The sequence below is a fragment of the Rhinopithecus roxellana genome, chromosome 4 (assembly GCF_007565055.1).
Source record: "Rhinopithecus roxellana isolate Shanxi Qingling chromosome 4, ASM756505v1, whole genome shotgun sequence".
NCBI classification, from domain to species: domain Eukaryota; kingdom Metazoa; phylum Chordata; class Mammalia; order Primates; family Cercopithecidae; genus Rhinopithecus; species Rhinopithecus roxellana.
The window spans coordinates 84,094,801-84,113,113 of record NC_044552.1 but is presented as its reverse complement, the minus strand read 5'-3'; the positions used below and the strand labels follow the sequence as shown (position 1 = coordinate 84,113,113).

General features: G+C 36.1%; 1 protein-coding gene across 2 annotated transcripts in view; it reads right to left on the bottom strand.

Moving 5' to 3' along the window:
* RIMS1 (regulating synaptic membrane exocytosis 1) overlaps positions 1 to 18,313 on the bottom strand; it is a 510,553-nt gene that overhangs the window by 304,803 nt on the left and 187,437 nt on the right. The gene's annotated exons all lie outside the window — the stretch shown is intronic.

The window sequence follows — 18,313 nt, the reverse complement described above, 5'->3', positions numbered from 1 at the left end:
GCAAAACATACAAAGCTATTTTCCCCACTAACCTTACCTCCAAAGGTAGGATATATATTAGCATGATTCCATAATCCCAGTTTTGCTCAGTAGCACTGAACTATGTGTATGTATAATCTACATAAGCACTGTTTATCGCCAGCAGTGAAATTTGTGTATCTATTCCCTGCCTCTGTTTCTTTTAGATTTTTCAAAATATTTCAACTGAGAGCTCAACACTTTATAACTACAGGCTTGTGTGCATATAACTGAAACAAAAATTACACAAAATATTTAGCCTAAATACATATGATGTACTCCAATATTTTCTATCCTATTCTAACTTTAATACTGAATATAATTCAAAAATAAGTTTGTCTCAGTGAATTGATTCCATGACCCAGTATTTGAACATGATGCATACTTTGAAAAATATTGTTTTAGACTATGTTGCTGGGCAATCTATCTTCTACAAAATAGATTCCTTTGCCCCCATTCCTGGAGGCTACTTACCTATTTGGCATCAAGTATCTAATTTAATACATTACACAGAATGTTAGCTTTTGCATCATATTTGAGTTCCTAGTTCTTCCAGTTAACACTAAAAGTTCTAAATCTTACCTTGTAGACATGCAGATTTTTACATAGTCCAATTTTTCATTATTTTAACCAGGTAATATGTATGAAGCTTCCTAGCAACCACTTCTGATTAACTACCATCTGTGGGGACAGCTAAAGTTGTCTAGGGAAACTCCCCATTAGAATGTTCACATTTAATGTGATTAAAGTCTCCTCCCATCACCATCAGTTCAAATTCTAATCTTAAATCTCTATAAATAGAACTGTTTGCTGTTCTGAATAGAACACAAGAACATCCAGTGAATCCCCCAGTGGAAGGATGTCTTGGTTTTAAAATTGAGAACTGAGAGTTGTCCTGAGCCTAGCCAATAGTTATTGGCTATTTCGCCAAAAGAGGGACTCCTGCTCAAATTCATCTGGGTATCTGAGCTAGTTTTCCGGATTTGAGTATTCCCTAGAATACAGAGCACACAGATGCTTTTGTTAATTCAGGCAGTTAGTCTGATGTTCTCAATCTAAGATAACTATGAGGAACTGATACTCCCTGGAAATAGAATCAAATAAGTTAGGTCCAGGTACTGCAGTGTTTGAGGTATTGAGACTTCATTATATTTTCTTTTTAACCTTAATAATTCTTAAGCAGAACTTCTGTGATTACTTTGAGAAAGAAAATTCTCAAATCTCTTTGCAGCTTTGCCAGCTGACACCTTTTCTATTTAATTCCAATAATTAAAGCAAACATACAAGCACCAGCACATAACAGTGTAGTTTAGGATCTGAAATATTTCCCAATGTAAAGGCCAGCTAATTTCACTTTATAAAGGAATATATGTGTTATTTCATTCAATGAATGCAAGAATACCTGGTCAATTTATTGAAGAGTTATTTGATATGTTGATGTTTTTATATTTTAAGTATAAAAACTAGGGTCAAGTTAGTAGAAAACAAGTGTGGGCATTTGTTATTTCAAAAGTTATCATGCAAAATTGCACTGACAATCTTACTTCTTCCACTAAAGAAAATAATTTTAAGGAAGGGCCGAACGCAGTGGCTTATGTCTGTAATCCCAGCACTTTGGGAGGCCGAGGCGGGCGGATCACGAGGTCAGGAGATTGAGACCATCCTGACTAACATGGTGAAACCCCATCTCTACTAAAAATACAAAATTTAGCTGGGCGTGGTGGCAGGCACGTGTAGTCCCAGCTACTTGGGTGACTGAGGCAGGAGAATGGCGTGAACCTGGGAGGCTGAGCTTGCAGTGAGCCGAGATCGTGCCACTGCGCTCCAGCCTGGGCGACAGAGCAAGACTCCATCAAAAAAATTTAAAAAAAATTAAAATAATAATAATAATAATAATAATTAAGGAATGGGAGCAAGGAAATATTTCTAACCAAGGAAACTCTAAGCATAGACGGAGTACATAAATAAATATTTATTGTGAGAACTACCAAATCAAATCCATTTAAGTAAATATAAATGAGAAGGCGAAAACTAGGCTAAGGAAAGTTTCCCTATAAACTTATTCTGAAATATAGAACATGATGGAGTACGGGTGTTGGCAAACTTTTTGGAAAAAAAGGCAGATTGTAAATATTTTAGACTTTGAGGGTCACGTAGTTTCTTTTGCAACTGCTCATTTCTGCTGTAGCAGGAAAGTAGCCACAGATAGTATGTAAATGAATGAATGTAAATATGCTCCAGTGAAACTTTATTTACAAAAATAGATAGTAGTCCAGATTTTGCCCATAGAGCAGTTTGTCAATTCCAGATTAGTATGTGCTTTATGCTAAGATATAATGGCTTGAAAACCAAAGCCTCTGTGTGTTTTTAAATTCAAACATAAAGGAATTTTATATGACCCAATCAAAAGGGAACTTGTTTCAGGAAATCTTTGTACAATGTATACATGCAGGGCACTGACCACTGAGAGAAAACCTTACTCTATTACAATCTCCTAGCATTTCATCTGGGTCACTTATAGACCATTTAATATTTTTACTATGTTTTATTGCTATTTCTGTACTTAACACCTCTCTTCTATCAAACAGTACACAATATTAGAAGTTCACAGTTTAGCAAACAGTTCAGACATAGAGTTCCTTAGTAGCAGCCAATACACACTCATATTTGCTGAATGAAAAATTTATACATATATGTATTATTTTTCTTAGTCTGTTTTGAGAAAAAAAAATATACAATTTACAAACAAGTTCATATTGAGGACAAAATATCCTAATACACCCTACTTCACAAAACATTGAAAATTCTGGGTGTAATATTTAAAAATATAACTTTTAATGTACATTTGAGCTGGAGAGAAAGAACGCAAAATTCTCAAAGGACAAAAATGAAAGAGAAGTAGTAATTCAGAAAAGTAACATATCTCTGTTACACACAGACTTTTTGTTGTTTGTGTACTGAGGTTCTGTGACCAAGAATTTCAGTTTTAACTCTTGTACAAGTGATTGAAAATAAAATTTTAGTTAGGTATTCACCAAAAATAATTGAAATAGAATGCATGTTATCTAAACCAGTAGCGGACAAAATATGGAATGAGAAAAAAGTCAACCCAAAGAAGATAAGAATTAAAATAAATAAATACATAAACATAAACAAAGCAGAACAATTAATTATGACAGTATGAGATGGTAAAAAAAAATCTAACACATGAGGAATCACAAGTGTTATACATTACAAGAAGCATCATCAAAAGACAAAGATCATCACATTAGATTTTAAAAATCCAACTAAATGAAGTTCTGAAGCGATATACCCAAAACATAAAGGCACAGAATGTTTGAAATAAAAGGATAGAAAAAAGAGATCCCAGGGAATTATTAAGAAAAACAAACAGAAAAGCAAACAAACAAAAACTGGTATAGAACTTAAATTTAAAAGCATTACTACAGAGTGTAAACTTCTATTAAAAAGTATTCATTTTATTTTTTACACGACAATTATAAACATAATTGCATATAACATATGTTTATACAGTAGATTAAACTCACTTGTTACTCTTGAGTTCTCTGTGTGTGTGTATATGTATATAGTATACATACACATGCTTTTATATATATATACACACACACACACACACATATATATATATATGCTTAACACATATCTAAACATTTCCCAAACTCTAGGCTTCAAAAGTACTAAAATCGTTTTATTTCTTAAGCTGGTGGAGGAGGAGTTACATGATGTAGGTTTTACTTTTTGTTTACACCTTACATATATGTTTTATAATACTGTTTTGTATGTATGAACAATTTAATATTAGAAGTGCTGACGAGTTGATGGGTGCAGCACACCAACATGGCATAAGTATACATATGTAACAAACCTGCACGTTATGCACATGTACCCTAGAACTTAAAGTATAATAAAAAAAAAAAAAAAAAAAAAAAAAAAAAAAAAAAAAAAAAAAAAAAAAAAGAAAGAAAAAGATTCATTTCTAGCTCATCGAATAGCATTGAATAACAAATCAGGGCTACATAGAATTGAAGGTCTCCTGGCTGTGACAGGTGGGTAGGCAGCAACTGTTCCTTTTCTAGTTGGTCATGGCAAATGAGCTGGTTGGATGAGACTTCTCCACTAAGGTATGACAGTGAGATCTCTAGCTTCTCACTTTCTCCATGGGGGATCTTGGAGTAGGTCCTAAGGAAGACAGCCACCAGGGGACAGTGTTCTTCTCCCGGAGGGACATACCTAAGTGACCTGGGGCAGCTTTTCACTAAGTGCTTCCTCCCAAAGCTCATGAGGCCATTCACACAGTCATCACTCCAAACTCTATGAGGAATCACATCCTTCTGAATGCTGGTCCTTGGTGAACTTTACCCATCTATGCCTTCCTCTCATGTGCTTTAGAAATTTAGAAATTCCTTTTTCATTTCAGCAGCAGTCCTTGTTTAAACTACTGGTATAGACATCCCACTAGGGAGTATAATGAGAGAAGAAAGAGCTTGCTTTTTCTCAGCCTGTAACTCTCTTAATATTCAAATATTTTTTCTTTCTGGGTTTTTTCCTTTACTTACAGATAAGATTCCCTTATTCTGCTCCGGAAGAAAAAGCCCAACTTAGGTCCCGGTCAACTTCTCCAACTTATTTCCTGGGATGCTCCTTATTTTACCTGCAGACACTATGGAAGGAAGGAAGGAAGGAAAGAAAGAAGGAAGGAAGGGAGGAAGGAAGGGAGGGAGGAAGGGAGGAAGGGAGGAAGGGAGGGAGGGAGGGAGGAAGGGAGGGAGGGAGGGAGGGAATTCCTCACTCCCACGTCCTTAAAATCTACCTACTCCATAACCTGCACTACTCTATTAAATTGTTCTCTTAAAATACAACCTTAATGCCCTTTTCTCAATTCATATTCCCCTTACGTTACGCTGATATCTCATGCTGTCAAGATGCTGTCCTCATAATAAAATATGCCTTTGGAAGCAAGATACTGCTAGTGAAACCATAAACAGCATATTTATTTTTTGTATCTGATGTTTTAATGCTTTAATCTATATCAAATTTGTGACAGTGTTCTATTATGAATAATAAATGGAAATACATATTTTATTATATGGTCTTACAGTAAATGTGGGACTGCAAATGTGAAAGCTTTTTGTGAAATTTATTTGTACACTTCAATTTTAGAGTTAACAATATATTCTTACTGCCTAGTGAGGTTGACAAAATATATAATCGCAAATCACAGATTTAAATTATCCATATGGAAAATGGAGAATATTATAAAATACACAATGCTATCAAAAGAAAAGCAGTGATATTGAAACTTTCTCCCAGGATATGATTTTTTTTCATTGTTTTACTATATAATAATTGTTGCATTATTTTAATAATTGTACATTCAATTCAAGAAACTCTAAAATTCAATTTATAAACAAGTTGTTTGGGTGATTAATAGTATATATTTTGAAAGAAACAAAGATGAATGCCTAAAAAACTAAATACCACTCTGTAAATGTCTCAAAAGCTAAATATCATGCGATCAATGCAAAATAAATAATTTAAACTAGCAATTATTGATGACATTTGTATAAATTAATACATATTTGTTGAACAAGTAAATGGTAATAGTGGAATGTAGAGAAATCTTTCTAATCAGCGCAGCAATTCACATTTTTCTGTTTTGAATTTTTTCTTCTCCCATTCCCAAAGAAATGAGAATCTAGAGAAACTTTTACCTTTCTTCCTGGCTTTCTTTTATGAGGTCTAGGCAAATAGAACTGGATTTTTCCAGAGGAGGAAAGGATGGAAGCTATCATTTTAAAGCTTTAAAACTCCAAGTGACAGGTTCTGAGAGCAGGTGAGGAATTTCTCTGAGATAAAAGCAGGGCAGAGACCAGGATAGTTTGCATGCAGTACTCCCAAATGGAGGATTGCTTTAGGATGTGTATACAATGGCGGAAGGGCATGGGTGCTGAAAACAATAAGCATGGCTTCTGTTTCCCTTGTCACCCTTGGCACAGAAAACAGATCAGTACCATCCATCATGTGTTCCCTTCGTCAACCTTAGCACATGGGCACCACCAAGGCCTTATGAAGTTAGTAGCATGGATATTAAAGGCAGGAGAGTTGTTCTGAGAATGATGGCCTGATTAAGAAACTCCAAAAAACATGGTGTTGTCCAAGAGGGAGCCCTAATAATGTCTGAAATTCAATGTTTTTCTAGTCTAGTAGGTTGGAGGCTTGCTTATACACATTTTGACATCACACTATACTGTTGAACATAAATTCACACGAATAATCGATTTAGAAAGTAAGTTATACATAAATATAAATTAGCATTATGACAGCATGTACCAGTGTCAAAGAAGGACAGTAAGTCATATAGTTGTACAGTTAAAAAACTCTTTCTTGTCCCGACAACACAGTTGTCCCCCTTTTAGTGAAACTGCCTTTTTGATTTCACTCCATAATAGAGGAGCTGTAAAATTTCACAAAATTTCAAGGGTCACTATTTTTTTTTTAATGATGTTTGCAAATAGTGGCTTCTTGTGTCAGAGTTGAGTAGAAAATAACAAACAGCACAGTCTTTTTGACCAAAATGTTAAATAATGGGGTTTTCTGCTATAAAACAGTTGGAAGAGGGATGGTTGTGGTATCTTGGATTGGTCTCTTGGAATGCCCTTCAAAACAAGATCACAAGCTAACTACTCAAAGTTCCACCATCAGGCCAAGCACAGTGGCACATGCCTGTAATTCCAGCACTTTGAGAGGCCAAGGAGGGAGAATCACTTGAGCCTAGGAATTTGAGAAATGCTTGGACAACAAAGCTAGACCCAATCTCTATTAAAAAAATTTACAAATATATTAGGCAGGCATGGTGGTGCATGTCTGTAGACCCAGCTACTTAGGAGGCTGACGTGGGAGGATTGTTTCAGCCTCAGAGGTTGAGGCTACTGTGAGCCATGATCATGCCATTGCACTCCAGCCTGGGTGACAGGGTGAGACCCTGTCGAATACAAAAAACAAAACAAAACAAAAATACCAAAGCTGCTCAATCAGAAAGCTGCAGAAATCAGAAAGCCACTGTCCAAATGGCTGGTGCTACTGTCCTACCACCTCTGCTAAGGTATTCTGATCTAGAAGCCACCACCAGAGCCACATCAGGAGATCCCAGGAATATCATGCCCAAATCTCATGCAAGCACATTCGACTGATGGAACCTAAATTACATCAGGGATTCTAGCTGCAGGAGAGTCTATGTAATTCAGTTTCAGATTTCTAGTTTTTTCATAAGACTACCTAAAATGATTTTGAAATATATATTGTGAGGGTCAGTCTTCCACTTCAGCTACAAACCTCTAATCTATGTCAAATTGCTTAATTCCTTTCACTGTACCATGGGTGAACAATATCTAAGATCTCCCTTTCCCATTCATTTTCCATTTTATCTCTCTCCCCTCCCTCTCCTTCCCTCCTTTCCTTCTGCTCCCCTCACCTCTCCTTCCCTCTCTTTTCTCCCCTCTCCCTCCCTCTGTTTTTCTTCATCATACACTAAGTACACATTACTATGGAAAGCATTTCGCCACCACCGGGAAATTTTAAAAAATAGATTCAGTTCCCCAAGCAAATAACTTATATGAGGGGTCTTCAAAAAGTTCATAGAAAATGAGTATTACTAAAAAGCTATGTATAGATTCCAAAAGTTTCTTGTACCAAAATGAACTTGTACTAACTTGTTATAACATGTCTGAAAAGTATCTATTAATAGTTCAAGGCACTAAGAAGGATAAAACATAAGTTTGAAAAGAGCTCCTATGAGAGCAACACGAATTCCTCTAAAATTGAAGCAAGAACAAACATGAAATTTCAAGTGACTGGGCACGGTGGCTCACGTCTGTAATCCCAGCACTTTGGGAGGCCGAGGCAGGTGGATCATCCGAGGTCAGGAGACCAGCCTGGAGCCTGGCCAACATGGTGAAACCCCATCTCTACTAAAAATTACAAAAAATCAGCCGGGTATGGTGGCAGGTGCCTGTAGTCCCAGCGACTCAGAAGGCTGAGGCAGGAGAATCACTTGAACCTGGGAGGCAAAGGTTGCAGTGAGCCAAGATAGTGCCATTTCACTCCAGCCTGGGGGACAAGAGTGAGGCTCCACTCAAAAATAAAATAAAATAAAATAAAACAAAACAAAATAAAATAAAATAAATAAAAATTAATTCAAGTGAAGTTTGGGCAGAAGAATGGTGAAATCACTGATGCTTTATGAAAAATTTATGGGACAATGTTCCAAATAAATCATCAGTTTACAAATGGATAACTCATTTTTAGAAGGAATGAGATGATGCTGAAGATGAAGCCTGCAGTAGCAGACCACAGACATCAATTTGTGAGGAAAAAAATCATTTTGTTCATACCCTAATTGAAGGGTACTGACAATTAACAGCAGAAATAGTAGCCAGCACCATAGATATCTCAACTGGTTCAGCTTACACATTTTTGACTGGAAAATTAAAGTTGACCAAACTTTCCATTTGATGGGTGCCAAAACCATTGCATCCAGATCAGCTGCAGAGAAGAGCAGAGCTTTCAATGGAAATTTTATAACAGGATAAATATTGCTAAAGCATTTATTTGAAGAATTCTAACAGTAGATGAAACATGGCTTTACCAGTATGATCCTGAAAACAAAGCACAATCAAAAGAATGGCCTTCAACAGGTGGAAGTGGTCCAGTCAAAGTAAAAGCAGACCAGTCAAAAGCAAATGTCATAGCAACAGTTTCTTGGGATGCTCAAGCCATTTTGCTTGCTCACTTTCTGGGGGGCCAAGGAATGATGACATCTGCTTATTATGACAGTGTTTTGATAAAGTTAGCCAATCTTTAGTAGAAAAAGTCCCAGGGAAGGGCCATCTGAGAGTCCTTCTCCACCATGACAATGTTCTTGCTCATTCCTCTCATCAAACAAGGGCAATTCTCCCAGAGTTTTGATAGGCAATCATTAGGCATCTACCTTACAGTCCTAAACTGAATTCTTCTAATTTCCTTCTGTTTCCTAATCTTAAAATGCCTGTGAAGGGCACTCATTTTTCTTCAGTTAATGTTGTAAAAAAGACTGCATTGGCATGGTAAAATCCCCAGGACTCTCAGTTCTTTAGGGATAAACTAAATGGCTGGTATCAAGGGTTATAAAAGTGTCTTGAACTTCATAGATCTTATGTTGAGAAATAAAGTTTGTAATTTTTAAATTTTTAATCCCATTTTTTTCTGCAAACTTTGTGAATATATGTACACGTGTCTGTCTAGTTCATTTTATGTGGTTAAAAAGCTGCAGGGACAGTAAATCAATGTAAAACTTGGACTGAGATACAAGGTACATATACAATCTAACAAACAAAAAACCTCCTTCTTTCTGTAGTGATTTAATGAACAGCACAAATCTATCCCCTGTGAATGAAGGCCCTCATTATTCTTAGCTCGGATTATTTCATTAGCTTTCTAACTAGGCTTCCTGCCGATGGATTCCGTCATTCTAGTGCATCTTTCATACTGCCTGAATGATCTTCCTAATAAATGGAACCAATCATGTCAATCTACTGATTAAATATCATCTCTGAGGTAGTTCAATTTCTCATCCTGTGGTACAAGGCCCCCACTTTCTTATCTATTAGGATCTCTCACATACATTTTCTCATACATCTTACACTACAATAAAATTAAACTTTCTAGCTATTTGTCAAACACAGTAGAATCTTCCAAACATCAATTCAACAAACATATTTTGAGGTCTGTTGCACAACCCACACTCCTTAAAGCTCCGGGAGTACAAAGAAAGTAGCATAAGAAGGACTTGAGTTTCAATTATTTTATTACCTGATATTATTATTATAAATACAAGTTGTTTACAGGTGTCAGGCATATGCATAGTATCCTGCAAAAGGAAGCAATTGCAATTGCAAACGTATGTAACTCAGATGAAATCGCTTTTACAGCAGTGTATTTTTCCTTCAGCTTTGAACTTCCTTTCATAGCTTGAACCCTTACCAAGTATCATCAAAACTTATCAATACTTTACTAATATAATTTACTTAGGTGAATTTTTCACTTAACATCAGCTGTAAGGATACAATATGCTATTCTGGATAGGAGCATACAGGCTCTCTTTTGGAAGAACTATGTATTATTCTACCATTTGCCTTTGTTGTCTGCTTCAACTCTTTTTGTGAATCACTGCTGAAATTTAAGAAATCTAGTGGTACAAGCTTAAAACCACGGTTTTCTTCTTTGCCAGGACTTGGGGTTCATCATTATGACATCGTTTAAACACTTTTCTTAGAGTGAGACAAGATAAAGGAAGGATTCCAAAACCCAGTGTAAAATGAAAATATTTGGGAAAATACAGACACAGGAGAAACTCTGAAGATTAGAGGGTACAATTTCCTCATTTTATAAATGGGAACATTTAGGGACATTCTTTATGTGCCTTACATAAGGCTAGTAAAATGGTTGGTGATAATTAGGTCCTCTATTTCAAACTTTCCACTACACCATTCTATTTTCAGAATGCTAATTTTAATTATGGCTAAAGGAATGGAAAGTTATTGCTTTGTAAGAGGGGTTTCCTTGGTATCCTCAAACTTAATATGCATCAGAATTATCTAAAGGGCTTGTTAAAATGCAAATTTTTGGACAAACCTACAGAGCTTCTGATTCAGTAGGTTTGGGATAAATTCCAGGAAGAAGCTTTTTTAGTAGTTCTGGTGCAAATTATCCAGAGACCACCATGTGGCAGAGACTGCAAACATTAAGAATAAACTTGAAGATGAAGGCAATTTTTTCACAGATCTGTCATCTCACTTCATAAAAATAATCATCCCAATGAAATTTTAAGCATAAATTATAAATCTGGGGCACTACCCCTCTGGAAATATGCTGAATAATTTAACATTATGGTATATACACATATTTAACCTGATAATCATCATTGTTTAAAACTTACAATTTTATGACTCAAAGAAATGTGCACATTTGTGAGTTTTAAAAAGCATCATAGTGTTTTGTACACAGGCTTAAACATAGGTTGCTTCAGAGGCAATATTCTAAATACCTCAGTAATTCAGAAATTTACCCCAGATGTTATTGAGTAATTTTTGAAAATTACTACAGTTCAACAAATTATCAGTTTGTATCTTAAAAACATGTTTGGTCTTTAGTTTAAAATGAGTATACTTTTTTCTTATTGCAAATATCCAGCAGATGGCACTAAAGCTTTTTATTTTTGCATTCAATTCTGTCATAGTTATTTAAATTACTTTTTAAAACATCTTACGTGTTAAAAAAAAATTAGTACAATCAGCAGGAGATTTGAGTTACTAGGAAAATGTGTTTTCAGAGGTGGCTGAAAAAGAACAAAAGAAAAATTTATAAAATGTTGCAACTTCTGCTCTTTTGTGGAGGACTATCATTCTACAAAACCTTTTAAAATATTATATATTAAGGGTTTTTGTATATTTTTCTATTGTTGGTAGTTTTTATGGTCCTCCATTTAGCATTGTTAAAAATGAAGTTCATCCAATCAGCATCCCACAGTGTTCTGAAAGCACTGAGAGATGACACTTACGAAAAATAAGAGCATAACTGATGATTAGCTATTTGTGTTGTATAGTCTATTACTTCAGTCAAGCATTTATTTTTAATTCCATTTTCAATTTACCATAGGAGGCCACTCCTGAGTAAGCATTAAATGAAGACATCTGAGGACACGGAGGCCCACTAGCATAGATTTAAGTTTTCTGCTGCACTCCATCTCCCAATAAATCCTTTCACTGTGTTCCTGAATGGTGTGAGGTGCTGCATGTGTAGGAGGTTCATATGCTAGGTCCTAGAAATATTGTTTCTAGATATTATGGAACAATATTACTGCTTTCTAATATTAGAGATATATCAGAGGTCTGAAACTGAAAACCTGGTTCAAGAAAGGGTCATTTTAATATTTTGGCAAACAAGTTATCTCATTCACAGTACAACTCAAGAGAAGAAAATCAAGTAAAATTATGAGAAATCATAAAGTAGGATATGAATTAGGAATATAATTTTTAAAAGGAATGAAGGTAAGTTTTAAGGAAATAATCTTAATAGGTAATATTGGGATCATCTATATAACAGATATGTAATCAACTGATATTAAATAGGTCTAATCATACTCCATGCAAACTTTTCCAGAATGTGTCACATGATCATGCCAACCTACCTAATGCATAAAGAGCAAACGCCATGTGTTGGCAATTTAGAAGACAGTGGTGTCTACACATATGAGCAAGCCAAAGTGTTAGGTAACCAATTCATGCTTGCATCTTCTGCAATGCACAACACACTGTAAACATTGCCTTTGCTGTATTGTCGACTATCTTCACCAGAATTGCTTTGTTATGTTACTATAAGGAGGGAAAAAACCAACCCAATGACATTATACAACGGGACACTTTTTGGAAGGAATTAAATATAATAGTTCAGGCATAAGTGTGAGCCTGGCATGGTCAGGATCAAATCTAGTTCTACTTCCTAGCTTCATGACCATGAAGAAGTTATTTAAACTCTGTTCCTCAGTCTCCTCATTTATGAACTGGTGATAATAATAGCAACTTTATAAGATTGTTGGGAGGGTTAATTGAGATAATCAATGTAAAGTGCTTAGCACCGTGTCTAGCTTGTGGTAAAAGCTCAATAAATATTAGCTATTATTATACGTAGACATAGATAATACATGAGAGAAACAGAGTACTTTGCTTTTAAGTTTCTGAGTACACTTAGCTGATAACTTTGGGAGGCAGTGATGACTGGCAGGATTTCCTGGCAGATGGGGATTAGTATGAGTGGCTTGGATGATCTATCAATAGACCACTAGTGAGGGGGAAAAAGGTCATCTTGTAAGATGGAAGTCAGAGTGAAAAATGAACCCACAAGTAAAATCTGTTTTGTGGAAACTCCAGAAGATACAACCAACTGGTGGAACACGTGTAATTTTGTCTGAAATTTTTTTGGCATTTTTATGGTCATTGCTGATTCACAACAAACAAAAAAAAAAAGAAAGGAGATTCTAAAAATCTGATATTTATAAAAAGAGTATTATCATTAGTATTATCACTGCACTGATAAATGTAAATTGCCTGAATCACAAATATTTCCAATGTTCTGAAATACTTGGTGAATGAATGATATACAGAAAAATTTTAATGTGAAAGACTTGTTTTCCTTTTCATGTTTAATGTCTGATAAATTTACAAACATCAAATGTATCCTTCCTATTAGTGAGCTAACCACATTTTGTTGCCTTTTCTTCTTTTAGATGATAAACTATGTTCAGGCATGTGTTAGTTAAGGGAGAGGGGCTTTCAATGTTACTTTGACAAAGTATTACCTTACATTTTTAATATTTGATCAGAATAATTCCTTTAAAACCTCAATGGTCCTATAAAGCTCTTCAAGCTGCTTTGTTTCTCAGAAATCACAGAGCCACAAGGGAATAAATGAGAAGTGCAATGTCCCCTAATTTCCAGAACATCTAATGACTTCATCTCCCTGGATAAATTCTTCTGTTGATAAAGTTTGTGCTCACCCATCTGGTTACCAGGGTCTCTATGTGGCCACCTGTGACATTTCTGTCTTGTCTGTTCAGAGGTTCTGAACACCCACTTACCCCTAGTGACGGGATAATGAAGATATACTGCTCTTACTCTGAGTGTAGAAGGAAAGTATATGACTTGCTTCTTGACCCCAAGAAGTGAGTGCACAAGCATATTTCTTGGTTTTAGATTTAATCTCCGTGTGTGCCAATACTTGAGAAAAAAACAGAGCCCAGTGGTTCTAGGGCCAAATTTCCTGGGTTCAAAACTTTCCTGGGCTCTCCCTCTTATTAGCTTCTGACCTGGCAAGTTATTTAACATGCAAAGACTCCACCTCTTCCTCTGTAAAATGAGTATAATAATGTCCACCTACTGTGGGGTTGTTGTGAGGATTAAAATGGCTAATATGTATGTGCAAAGTACTTAGGGAGGTGGAGACAATAGTAAGTACTCAGTAAAATATTAGCTACTTTATAATGTATAGAGAAAATAGTGAACAAAAATCAGATAAAACTTCTATTATGGTCCTGTGAAGTGTAACATTATTCAATGGATTGAAATACAAAAATAGGATCTAGAATTATGACATAAAATATATAGATTGAGTCCAAATTCTTGAAAGCATTGCCATCAAACATTCTATTTGTAAAGCTGAAGTTGAATAGCTTAGTAATAAAAAGTTTATTCCAAAAAGACTTCCTCTTTTTCACTTTTAAATGCAGAGGAATACAAGCTTCCTGAATTTTACTTGCACAGTGTACTGAATTAGCCAACCATTATTAGGTACAGTATTTTCTAATGCATTCTGGAGTGCATTTCAAGGTAAGTGACAAGATATAATTTTCTTCCCATTACATTTGCTAATGATGACATCTGTTTTCATCATTTAATTAAAATACATTGTTAATATGCATATAAAACCTAACTATCATCTAAATAATATAACAGGTGTTGCAAATAACTTAAGTTCTTTTATATCCATGAAAGAGAGATCATAAAACAAATAATTCAAATATTACTGCTAATGAGAATATACAATTCCAGAGAATATCAGAAGAATTTTTAATTTATACAAATACAGATGTACTCTATATCTGTTTCATGTAACCCAGAACCCTTACCATTGTTTAATCAACTCCAGACAACTTCTTCTACCTTCACCAACCACTGCTTGGTAATAATCAAGTCCATTTTTAAAACTTACCATTTTATGGTATGGTATATTTAGATACTAAAAAAAAGTGTCATAATGCTTTCACTAAACACAGTGCACACAAAGCTAGGAGCAGTTATTTTACCTTTCCTAATATTGCACCATCTATGAAACACTGTGAATAATAACAAGGTACTTTGAATTTGAACCACATTTAATTCAATAGACTGTGTCAGAACCCTGGACAGAAAATCTTGCAGTTTTTGTCACTGTCATGATACAATCAAATTAAGCACAATCTAATTCCAAGTCAACAGTTTTATTGATTTTGTACCAATCGGTCAAAATGAAAACACTTTGCTATACTTCACTTATGAGCAACACCCTATTTTATATATTTTTGGTCATTTCTTTTGAGTATTTGAGTAATCCCCTCTGATGAATCATCTTAACCTTAAAATCTGGGTTTCATACTTTCTTATCCAATTCACTAACCCCTGCATCAGGTCCCTTAGAACAGGCAATTGGTAAATATTTAGAGTTCAATTGAACTGAAAGCTATTCAGTGGAGTAGCCCAGGAAAGAAACCCTGTGATTCTAAGGAGAAATCTACTTGTCCCTTGACTCTTTAAGTTTTACTGCCCTTTGCCCTTCTTATGGTTAAACTTAGCATATTGAAAATATTGTAGCTATTTAGAGTGAAATTCATATTATATTATCATCTGCAGACTTCGAATGCTAAGTAACATTTTGTTACTACTGATTTCCCTGCTTTTAAAGTTTAAGTAAGGCAGTTAGAAAAGGCTTCACCAAAAGGTGAAATTTGAGCAAAGAACTGAAGGAGGTGAGGGAGCACATTATGGAGAGCGGGGCTTGGTGGAGGATGCAGCAAGTGTGAAAGGCCTGAAGTGGGAGCTCACCTGGTGAGGCTGAGGCAAAGCAGGTGGGCCCCTGTGGTGGGGAAGGACTGAGCAAAGGCAGAGGAGGAAGAGGGTACACAGGTTATGTGAGCTTTCTTCACCATCATATGGATTTGGCTTTTACTCTGGGTGAATAGGAAGCCACTGGAAGAGTCTGAGCAGAGGAATCAGATAACTGGACTTACATTTTCATGTGCTCCCTCTGGATCCTTTGTTTGTAATAGAAGACAGCAAGGAGGAAAGCTGAGACTCCAGTCAGGAGGCCTGGCAATAATCCAGTTTACAAACAATAGAAGTCTGGACCATTGCTCTGATAGAGGAGGTGGGGAGTGCTCAGATATATCTTCCTTCTACCTTGCTTTAATTCTCCCGGAGTCTGTGTAGGCAAACATATTTTATGTTCATGACTGTTATATATTTTGTTTTGTATTTTATTTTAGTTTTGAGATGGAGTCGCGCTGTGTCACTCAGGCTGGAATGCAGTGGCATGATCTCGGCTCACTGCAATCTCTGCCTCCCGGGTTCCAGCGATTCTCCTGCCTCAGCCTCCCAAGTAGCTGGGATTACAGGCACCTGCCACCATACCTGGCTAATTTCTGTATTTTTTTTTTCTTTGTTAGTTAAGGCAGGATTTCATCATGTTGGCCAGGCTGGTCTTGAACTCCTGACCTCAAGTGATCCTCCTGCCTCAGCCTCCCAAAGTGTTGGCATTACAGGAGTGAGCCACCGTGCCCAGCCCCTATTTTGTTTTTTAAAACACGATTATCAGGTTGCATTTTTCTATTTTATTTTATTGATTGATTGAATTTTGAGACAGAGTCTCTGTCATGCAGGCTGGAGTGCAGTGACACAATCACAGCTCACTGTAGCCTCAATCGCCTGGCTCAGGCAATCCCCCCATGTCAGCCTCCCAAGTAGCTGGGACTACAGGCACGCCCCACCATGCCTGGCTAATTTTTAAATGTTTTGTAGGGACAGGGTCTCACTATGTTACACAGGCTGGTCTCCAACTTCTGGGTTCAACTGATCCTCCTGCCTTGGCCTCCCAAAATGCTGGGATTACAGGCATGACCCACCTCACCCAGCTGCATTTTTCTATTTCATACTGTGCATGTTTTCTCAGCATCAAAGACAATTATTGCCAAATCACACCAAGTGAAGGGTGTTCAACTTTCTGAGCCTCAGTGACATCAAAGAAAACTGTGTCTCATAATTGGAAGAGGATGCAGAAGTACGATAATATATTATCTCACAGAAAATCCATGTTTACTTGACACTCTATTGGCATCATGAATGAAGTACCCACCTGACACCTACCCAGCATCTAAAACCTGGCAATCACTGTAACATGAAGGTAGACCCTGCTTGATACATCAAACAGCTTTAAAGTTCCCAGAAATTTTAGTTATTTTATATGTGCTGTTAACATTGTGTAGGCAATCTGAATACACAGTAGTCTCACGTCTGGAAATCTTAGGTAAGTCGCGTTCCTTCAATCCTTTTTTGTTTCTTCTTGCTTCAGTGCCAAGCCCCAGTGGTCATACCTTTTTAGTCCATGTACAAATCAAGGTAGAGGTTATATCAGATGGTTATTAAAATGCAGCTCTATGAAGGAATAAAAACAGCTCCAACTCTTAAGGGCTTTTTAAATCATCTTTTTCTGTTTGTTTTGTAGTAGATTTCACCTTTTCTTAGGAAGTTACACAAACGTGAACTGTGATGTGATAAAGTTAACTTCCTCAAATATGTTAAATGTTTAGTATGTACAGTGTTTGGGTGTGTATGTGTATCTGTGTGTATGTGTTTACAGATATATATACACATATAAATATACAAAGAAAAAACTTTGTTAGATGATCCAGGATACAGCAGACCCTCAAGGTCTTCAATTTAATATGAGTTTTCATTGTGCATTGCTATAAATTTAGATATGGAAAATAGGCATGTATAATTGGTTCAGATGCTGAGAAAATGCTCCTTTAAATAAAGGAGCATTGTTTTTGTTTGTTTGTGTTTGCTTTTGCTTCTCGTAAGTCTAGGAGAAAGCTTCTACCTCATGGAGCAAACAGGTAGTGAACTGAAGATAGGTGTGGTATAGCAACCTGTCTCAACTCCAGATATAGGCACTAGCCTCTGCATAGTAAGCTCTGGGCATGGCTGCTGCAGCCACCACCAGTTTAGTGAGGATAGGTATCCTTGCCAATATAACAAGAAACAATTTCACAGAAAAAGGGAACTTGCAAGGAAGATAATACATGAAGTACTAGGGAATAGAACTGGAAGGAAAGAGACAGAAATAAGGAGAGCTCAGATTAACTCCAGGCAAAGAGTGAGGTAACATTTCATATTAATTACTTGCATCTAAAACCTGGTGTGTACAGTATGTCTCCTGCCTAAAAATAATTTAAATGGCCTGGCTAAGAGCACCGCTAATTTGTCACTGTGTGCATCCTGCTGCTCACCTTTCTATAGTATCGGTGTGACAAGGCATTTTAAATCCTACTATAACCACATAATCCAAACATCACCAAATGATCAGATTGCAAGCTTCATTTAGAAATGCTCTCAAGTCTAAGGATACATGGATTATTATAGTTTTTAACAGA